Source organism: Macrosteles quadrilineatus, unplaced genomic scaffold (assembly GCF_028750875.1).
Source record: "Macrosteles quadrilineatus isolate MER2022 unplaced genomic scaffold, UCM_ALF_1.0 Scaffold_3__2_contigs__length_128488019, whole genome shotgun sequence".
In the NCBI taxonomy this organism is placed as follows: Eukaryota; Metazoa; Arthropoda; class Insecta; order Hemiptera; family Cicadellidae; genus Macrosteles; species Macrosteles quadrilineatus.
In genome coordinates this window covers 82,119,853-82,127,216 of record NW_026542596.1, presented here as the reverse complement: position 1 = coordinate 82,127,216, position 7,364 = coordinate 82,119,853, and the positions used below count along the sequence as shown (strand labels likewise).

The following is a 7,364-nucleotide window of genomic DNA, read 5'->3' as shown; positions in this document are numbered from 1 at the left end:
GAACTATTGACCCCTTTAGGTTTCTTATAATTAATAGTAATCATTTTTCTAGAATAATATGACATTGTGCCCTATTATGAAACTCTCTTAAGGCAGAATATAATGTCGTTTTTTGTTATTTGGAATTCGAACAAATTAATCTCCATTGCTTAGTTAAAAATACATCTTTGTAAAATTTTGCAAATATCTGGTAGGGCTAAAATAAAAATATCACATTTTTGGTAATTAGTATTCAAAAGCCCTTTCAGCATTTAGTTACTTGGTAATAGAGGGAAATTCATTAAATATCCTTGAATTGTATACTAATTTGTATCCTATCCATGTATAAATTTACTTAGTGTCAAGGTTTGCTGCAAAGAGGGAGTATAACAGTAGTTTACGCAAAGATCGCGTAAAGATAGTGTTAACGATACGAGTAGTCATAAGGTACGAGTCTTGGCGAGTGCCTTAAAAACTTCAACGACTGTCGTTAAGACTATTTACGCCAGTTGCGTACACTATCATGACAGTTTTTAAATAACTAACAATCACTACCCATAACCTATAAGAGAGGTTATGTTTTCTTTTATAACCTCTCATTGTGATGCAAAGACTCGGTTGCAGCAAACCACTAATTGCGCCACTAATTAACAATTAAATGGGTCTTAACAGCTGATTGGTTGAAGAGTGAAGCATTACAATTTTACTTCTTTTCTTACAATCCTTGGTTAGGTAAAACAATACTTTTAAGTGAATCTTTTCAATTCTAATAATTGGACTGAAATTACTAGTTTAACTAGGATTGCTTTCATAGCAATGAAAGCCAGTTGAGTGGAGCAATCATGTTTAATGGTTTTTAATAAAGCAATAAATGAAAAATATTTATACATATAATACAAAATGCTAATATTCCCACACTCTGCACTTCTCGTTTTTACTACTTCATTCACCACTTGTTACGTAGTGGACCTGTTTTAGTTTGCCATATATGAGATGGATCCATGAATGTGATTCACCGTCGAATTGCTTGAAATAAAAATGTTAGCCTATTTGTTACGACCTTATTGAACTACGTAAATCAAATCTGTTAAATACTGTACGTAAGAAATCATGTTTTATCTATGACTGTACCTATATTCGATCAGTGGTCGTTTCCAAATCGGGACTTTGTAAACGTAAGACTTTCTCTGTGGCATTTGATCAGTTGTCATCATCCAATTTTTTTCCTTTGTACTTTGTTTAGGTCGTGGCTTTATTTTAACATATGCTATGTTTTTTTGTTTTTTTTTACATTTACGTCGTTATTTTGTAACCATCATGGCAACCCATAAGACCAATGTTAAAATTTAAAATAATTGAATTACTATCAAATTATATAGGCATTATTGAAAATTGAAATTGATTACGAAACCATCTAAACATTTGACAAAACAACCTTGGTAAATTTGGGTAAAATATGTTCAACCTTTATGGAGATTAGGTGTTATGAAGATCGCATTGAATTTGATCCCAAAAAACTTCGCTTCGCTCCGCTCAAAAAACTGACGTAGGTAAATAGTATTAACATTACTGTATCATACTAAGACTATAATTACGATGCTTGTTTCCCGTGTACATCAAATATACCTATTGTAGAAGTTATACCTTGAAAATGTGAGAATCTAATCAAAAGTTAACGTCAGCTGATGGTTTACACATGCGAAGTCATAAATGTATTTTGCCACACATAACCACACACGCAGATGTTTCATAAGAGTGAACTGAAGTCATATAACAATGTGCCGTCTCAAATACTCCAACGCCGTCTTTATTTCCAACTTGCAAACTTTCTTTGTGTTTCGCAAGTTTCGCAGGGAAGCTGCATAATCGAGTTTCTTCTCGGTATTTCGAATATCTTCAGGGAATTTAGTTTCTTATGTGAAATAAAGATTATTAATAGATAACTTGTACGGCATTCTAAATGCAATTAATTGTTTTATATCATGTTACCACATGATTTTATATATTTTAAATCGTATTCCCTCATTATTCATAGAGGAATGTCTAATTATTAACCTTACATTTTCTCAAAACTAAGACAAAAGTATCTAATAAACTTTATTTTAAATAGGAGTAATATTCAGTCTACTAATTTGTCAATAAGTTATTATTTTGTGTGTTATATCTTAATAACATCCAGTTCCATCTTCAAAATTCTTATTTGCGTTTGTTTTGTGTTTCAATTATTGACACATGTTGCCAGGTAAAAACAAAACAATTACGAGTCATAAACAAAAATAATCACCATAATTCATTTTAGATCTATTTTTCTATCAAACGAGATATTACGTTGTGTTTATAATATTGAAATTACTTAATGTACAATTTAAATACTCGTAGCTAATAAATTTTATTTATGCTAAAAACACAAATTTAACTAATCACACAGAGCAGACCAAATCTTCGTACATTGGTATGGCAGTTTTATGGAAGAAAAATGAGGATTAAAATGTTAACTCACCATAACAAAATGATTTGAGATGAATTACCTGAAACAGAAAAAAACACAGTTACATTTAATTTTGACTGAAAAAAACTCCATATTTTTTTTACTTTTAAAATAATTGCATGCTAACCAACGAATATAGTTCAAATGTGAGTACAAATTATTTAAACCAAATGTTTTAACCAATTTAATAATTTTTAATAGCAAGGTAAAAATGTCTTGTTTTTTTACACAATTATAGATACATATGATAATGTTATATGATGTGTTGTAATAGATGTTTATATTAATCAATCCAAATCAATAAAAAAGTTACACAGATTAAATTAGTAACCTCTTCATTCGATTCACAATACTAAGTCAAACCAAATTTACAAAGGATATTTTATTAGACATCAAGAGATTTCCGTTAACATCCTAACACCAGAAATGTAAATTTTTACAATTTGTAAGGTATGGTATTTAAGTTAAAAATACAGTAGGCCTATTTCGTTGTTTATATATTTTTTATTACCTACCATGAATATAGCCAATTATGTTATTTAAGTTGGATACAAATATTTTTAAAGTCAAAACATTATACAAAGGTGCAGCATGTGTTCATAAACGACCATACTCATCCAGGAAAGTTTACATGGAAAATTAACCGCGTTTGCATAATACATGCTGTTGACTTTCATTTCAAGCGGGCAGAAGATAACAGGCTCTTTGTGTCGTTTTACACACATTTTGTAGACACAAAATAACATATTAGTGTTGGCGCACAATGGAATACCTAACGATACCATAAATAACCTGCAAAATTCAATTACAATGATAAAAGTTTGTTTTGTTCCAAAAGATGCATTTATAAAGTACCCATGGTTAAGGGTATTTACGGTTCATGGATACATGGGTATACTATTACCATATTCTTAATTAGGTAGATTATTAATATACTTTACACATTGACATATATAGTGTAAACGATATCGGGTGGAATAACGCTGAACACAATATCATATCATACAAGAGAGCCATACTCACCTTTTAAGTACATTTCTACTTTGTATTGTTAATTTCTTGTATTTGCCTCTAACACTTATTGTACACAACAAGAAATGTACAGTCCAACTTTTTTCGGTTTCACCGAAAACAGGAATACTCTATGTACAATAATTTAAAATGTTATCTGCAATATTGATAATGACTTTCCCCATAACCTTGAGGAGGCTATGCTTTTACTGAACCAAAGTGTTAAAAAGTGTTATATATATATATATATATATATATATATATATCCTACATCTGGCTATGCTTTCAGAGGCTACAGGTTGGTTGGTTGGTAACATTGTTTTATTTTAACATTATTTAAAATAAGCGCATTAATATATTAGTTAACATCTCCTTTATGATTCCTTAATCACATGAATACTTAAATATTTGATAAAGAAAAGATACGATTGTAGTTTTCCATAGAACAAAAGTAAAGGATAAAGTTTTGAAACTATTCCCGTTATTAAGTATAGTACGCCTACTCAAAAAATCAAATCAAGTGTTTTTATTTAACAACAAAATGTTTAAAACGTTCGAAATCACGAGAGTAGCCCGGCTTACTTACAACTTTAGACTTATGAAAAGCGTCAAACTTTAATTGGACAGGTGAAATCTGCTTTCAAAACTAATAATGTTTGAATGTAATGGGAACATTGTGTTTATGAAACCCTTAAGTTTTATTATCATGATTCAATTATACATATTGTAAAGATTTTATGTTATACCTTACCAAATGTATTATCTTCATTACGCAACGCCTAGTTTTTGTTCCCAACAAAGAATATTATAGAATAAAGTTATAGGAAGCGATGTCAAATCATACACATTTATTAACAGTGAATCAATTTAATTAATTAATGTAAGTTTTTAGTAAAGAAGTATAAACGCTTCAATGTATTACAAAAATGTCCACAAAGTTTATTTCATTTAATTTCAAACAATCTTTATTCTTTTAGTACATATTTACAGTAAATTGAACAGTGTCGTAAAGTAATTCTTTATCATAACTTAAAACTGTTTTCTTATTTATTTCCACCATTTTTTTACCATAAAAAGACGGTTGTTTATACTATTACAATAGAGATTCTCAACAAAACAAATAACAATCATAAATAAAATAAGAAAGCAGTAAAATAATTTAAACATTCAAAAGCCCTTCAAGTCCCAGAAGGTTTTGAATTAAACTCTGGGTCAAGAAATTCTTGTATATTATATAATACTTTAGTTGTTATAAAATCTTTAAGTTTCCTTTTTAATGTTCCTGGATTCGGCTCTTGTCTTAAGGTTAATGGTAATTTGAACAAAAATGCACCAGCGTAAGTAGGTTTCTTTTGAAATAATTCCAAATTATGCATGGGTATTGAAATATTGTTCCTATTTCTAGTATTATACTCATGAGTACTTCCTTTATGAGTTTCCATGTAAACTTCAATCTCTCCGTCATAAACTTGAATTGTACAAACAGAACTCTGACCTTTTACCAGCCTTATTTACTCGTCAACATAAGTTAACATTTACTCCCAAGAGAAAAGTGAAAAACATGCAAATTTAATTACCTAAATCTGCCAAAATTGTCTTTTTTCATAAAACGAAAATATATTCAATGCTTGTAATATATAATACACGTATCACAAAACTTTGAAATACATATCTCGTAAAAAATGTAATTCAATACAAATAAATTCACCCATTTTACAACTGTGGTTGATATAAAGTAAATTTTACTTAAACCCGAATTAATTGACAAAATTAGGTATATTAAATGTCTTTCTACTGAAATTTTCAACTATGTAACTGACTATTTCTTATTTAATCGTCTTATGGTTTGTTTAAAACCCTAACTGAAGTTTCCTCTGATGACCATTATGATTCAAAGTTATCAATATAGTATTATAATTAAAGCTTTTATCCAAAAATACAATGCTGCTAAGGGCTTATTATTTCGCAAAAGGCACACTACTATCGCTTGTTCGTTCACCTTATTACTTACCTTATAAACTGTACCACTAACGGCTTTAACATTGTTACCAATATCTCATTTGAGTGACTAACACGATGGTTGACACTAATGCTTCAAAAGAGAAGAGTTCGTGTCAAAGCCAATAATCCAACACAATATCATCATCGATGACAGTGGCACAAAGGCGGTGCGAGGATTAGCGTCGTATGATGATAGTCGCATCACATACAAAGTCATCAGTCATAGATCAACTTGTTGCTAACAATTGCTAAAGTCGAGTGTGATTGTTAACACTGTGGTTACATTACAAATGGTTAGGTTTTCATTGTAAAATAACTATGTTCACTGATTTCCTAAATGGGGATGGTTTATCGTTTCAGCTGATTAACCAACAAATATATTTTTTATATCTATACATAAGTTAAATACATTGTCTAGAGTTGTAAATAATTTCTGTCCATTTATGGTGCACCTTAGTGAACTAGCATTGTTTACTAACAAATATACGAGGTTGTGATTTTCAAAGTTCATAACAGACCATCAACATTTTCCGATTGTCAAAATGTTGATATGTATCCACACTAAAATAAAATATTTTTCGTCATACTCCAGCAAAAACAGCCGTTTTTAATGCATGCGTCGCTGGTCTAAAGTATCATTTTACTCTCTGGGAGTGAAAAAATTTTTTAGTCTCTAGGGAGTAAATATCAGCTGTTGCAAACCGTTGTAAATTTCGATTTCGGCTATCGTATCGATCGAAATTATTTATCGATTGATTTATTAGGTAAGGTTTTAGCATATGCTTGCTCGACATTTCGATGGTATAATGTAACACAATCGTAATAGACGAAATGATTGAATCGCTTACTAAACAGGAGCTTATTTGCTTTACCAGAATTGAAAACAAGCTGAAAGTCGTTTTGAGAGGTTATATTTGCATAACAATTATTTAGTTTTCTGGCTTTGTTTGTTAATTAATGATGCCGTATGACGAAAAATAGAGTTACTGTTATTTTCCCAAACCTCTTATCATTCTAATCTTTTAAGTAGAAACCGCTTTATTTTGCCTTTTAAAACTTTTAGTATTTGGACTTTAAGGATTTTCGTGGCTTGAGAAGGGTAATCCAATTATGTTGAAGACTGCAGCAGAGCTTTTCCGGTTTGATGATTGTGCTTCAATATGTATCGACATTTTACTATAACGTATCCTTAAATTGTAAACAAAATAAGAAAAAAGGGCCTTTTTAAAACAGTTTCATCCTACTTTTAAGTGAAAGATTCTAAGGTTTATCCCTTCTTGGGAGTTAAATAAAGATTCATGAAAACACTAAAATAATGTACCCTAAATTCAATTTAGTCACCATAAGAGTTGAGGGTAAAATTAATTTAATTTTATATAGGCCTATTTTATAAAATTATACATCTACATCCAATATATTTTTAAGATATCCCTAAAATTTGCTTAACTATCTAGAAAATAGGTTGGAGCAGTTCAGCAGTTCAGCATTTTAACACATTCGTTTAAACTTTCATCAGTATTTAAAAAATATTTTCCTATACATAATTTAAAAATGCTAGATGTCCAGTGAAAAAAATGCACTTTAAAATTAGATCTGCCTTCAAAAAATACGGCCTTGTTTATTTCAATCTTGTCTACTGTACCAGGATATAACGTAGTATAAACGAGCCTAAAGCTTAAAATTTTTTTGCTGTATTGAAAGTTACTTACACATATTTAAATATCGAAGTAAAAGGTTTTTACAATTACAGTTGTTATATGTTTTTATAGGAAGGATAATAAAATCAAAGGAAAGGGCCAAATCATAGTATATTCTCATTACAACATTTTAATATTGATGTTATCTCACCAACAACAGGAGTTCATAAACAGTCCTGTATTGAACA

General features: G+C 29.7%; 1 protein-coding gene across 1 annotated transcript in view; it reads right to left on the bottom strand.

Annotated features, from left to right (window-relative positions):
* Window positions 1–7,364, bottom strand: part of LOC128989329 (uncharacterized) — a 510,234-nt gene that overhangs the window by 208,744 nt on the left and 294,126 nt on the right. The gene's annotated exons all lie outside the window — the stretch shown is intronic.